Genomic DNA, 2,694 nt, shown 5'->3' with positions numbered 1-2,694 from the left:
AGAGTTGAATCGGATTGGTTTTGATAGGAAATGAGACATTAGTCTCTTTAAGGAAGGCTTGTTTTGGAAAAGTCAACTGGATGTTGACTATTGAGTTAGAGGGATCGGATATGATTTCCGGTGATTTGGTTAACTTCGGGGGTTGATATGTGGCTTAGGAGTGTGATCAGAATTGATTTTGGAGGTCCGGAGTGGAATTAGGCTTGAATTAGCGAAGTTAGTATTTTGGCGAATTCCGGTTGGTAGTTGAGATTTTGATACGGGAGTCGGAATGGAATTCCGAGAGTTGCAGTAGATTCGTTAGGTGATTTTGGATGTGCGTGCAAAATTTCAGATCATTCAGAGGTTTTTTGGTCGAGTTTTTGATCAAATGCGTATTTCGGAAGTTTTTAAGAAATTTAGGCTTGAATCCGATGTAATTTGATGGTTTTGGTGTTGTTTGTGGTGTTTTAATGATTGGAACAAGTTTTAATGATGTTTTAGGATGGGTTGGCACTTTTGGTTGAGGTCCCGGGGGCCTCGGGGTGATTTTGGATGGTCAAACGGACCAATTCTAACCTTTGGAAGTTGCAGATTTTTCAGCTGAAGTGTTGCAGACATTTGTTCTATGCGATCGCATAGAAGGATTTTCGGGGCTGTTTGGTTGTGCTATGTGATAGCATAGTAGGTGTTGCGATCGCATAGTGTAAAGTTAATCCGGGATTTTCGTGGAAATTTGTTCAATGCGATCGCATAGGCTAAGGTCATTATGTTATGCGATCGCAGAGTATTAAGCCGCGATCATATAGAGTTAGCTTCAGTGATCCGGGCAGAATGTTAAAATCATTTCATCCGCGAACCCAAACCCCCAAACCCATTTCCTCCATTTTTGAGTAACCTTGAGAGCTTTTGACGAGGATTAAAGAGGGTTTTGACTAGGAATCAATTGGAGGTGAGTCCTATGGCATAGAAACATCATTTAATTGTGGATTCAACACTTAAATTCATGGAAAATTTGGTTAAAAAGGGAAGAATTAGGGCTTGACTTTTTGAATGTAAATTTGGGGTTTGAGGGAGCAATTGAGCTCGAATTTTGGTAAATTTGATATGTATAGACTCGTGGCAAGATAAGGAATCCGGTGATGTGAATTTTCTGATTTTTCGAGAAGTGGGCCCGGGGCTCGGGTTTTGCCAACTTCGTGATTTTTGATATTTTTTGAGTCTTTTCGATTGGGTTGTATTCCCTTAGCTTATTGTAACGTATTACTTGTGGTTTTGATCAGATTCGACGCTTGAGGAGGTTGATTTGTGAGGCAAGGGAGTAGCGAGCTAGGATTTCGGCCTGCTTGAGGTGAGTAATGGTTATAAATGATATTCTGAAGGTTTGAAACCCCGGATTTGCACAACGTGGTGCTATGTTGAGATGATACACACGCTGTATGATGAGCGTGGGGTCTGTTACTACTGGGGATTTGGACTCGGTCTATCCCGTTTGATGACTCTACTGCACTTTTGACTGAGACTTAATTAATATCATTATATTATGGGCTAGTTTCCATATTTGGGGCCTTGTGCCGATCTGTAGATCCCTTAGGGGGAATTTGTATTGGTTGACCTCACTTTTCTTGTCGAAATCATACCCTCAGTCATGTTCTTAAATGATAAACATAATATGAACCAGCTTTAGAAATTGTTAAATCCTAATGAGAGTAACGTGTGGGTTGAGAACCCCGTCTTATCTTAGTGTGCCCGAGAGGCCAAGTCTATATTGACTGAGATGGGTCGAGAACCCCATAGTGAGGGTATTTGATATGCTATGGATCGGGCTGCACGCCGCAGCAGTATATATATTATATGGATCAGACTGCATGCCGCAGTAGTATATTATATGGATCGGACTGCATGCCGCAGTAGTATAGCGCTTGGGCTAAAGGAGCCCCTCTGGAGTCTACACACCCCTAGTGAGCGCAGTCGACTATTCTTGGATCGGGCTACACGCCACAACAGTATATATACATATATATGGATCGGGCTGCGCGCCGCAACAGTATACTATATGGAACGGGCTGCACGCCGCAGCAGTACAAATATGAATTCGATTATCATGAGGAGTAAATGAAATTAATACTGGCTTAAAGGACTTTTAACTGACTTCTTCATTTAGTTGCTGTTTTGATATTCTCCCTGTTTTAATATAGAACTACGTAGTGTTTTTACGAGTTTTCTTTCCGTCAGTCATTATTTATTGCTATTACTCACTGAGTTGGAGTACTCACTTTACTCCTGCACCATGTGTGCAGATACATGGTATTCAGGAGGCATAGTTTGGGCTTTCTCCTACTATTCAGCTTATTTCGGAGTCATCGAGGTAGCTGCATGGCGTCCGCAGGACCCGATTTCTTCCTTTATCCTCTTTATTTCCGCATTCTAGACAACTCTATGTGTAGGTCACTACACAGACTTGTATTAGAGGCTCTTGGCTCGTGACACCAAATCTATGGGATCTATAGTGATATTTTATGGATTTTTCCGTACTGTTTATCTATTACTACAGAGTTATACTCATGTTAATCTAGCATTAAATCCTATTAATTGGTAATGAATTCTACATAAGGGATTGTGAGTGACGAATTGGTCGGGCTTGCCTAGCATCGTGTTGGGCACCATCACGACCGGGGATTGGGGTCGTGACACTACGATAAGTAAATATGAAAT

This window comes from Nicotiana sylvestris, chromosome 1, assembly GCF_000393655.2.
Source record: "Nicotiana sylvestris chromosome 1, ASM39365v2, whole genome shotgun sequence".
Lineage (NCBI taxonomy): Eukaryota > Viridiplantae > Streptophyta > Magnoliopsida > Solanales > Solanaceae > Nicotiana > Nicotiana sylvestris.
The sequence above is the reverse complement of the archived record's forward strand: the minus strand, read 5'-3'. Positions refer to the sequence as shown.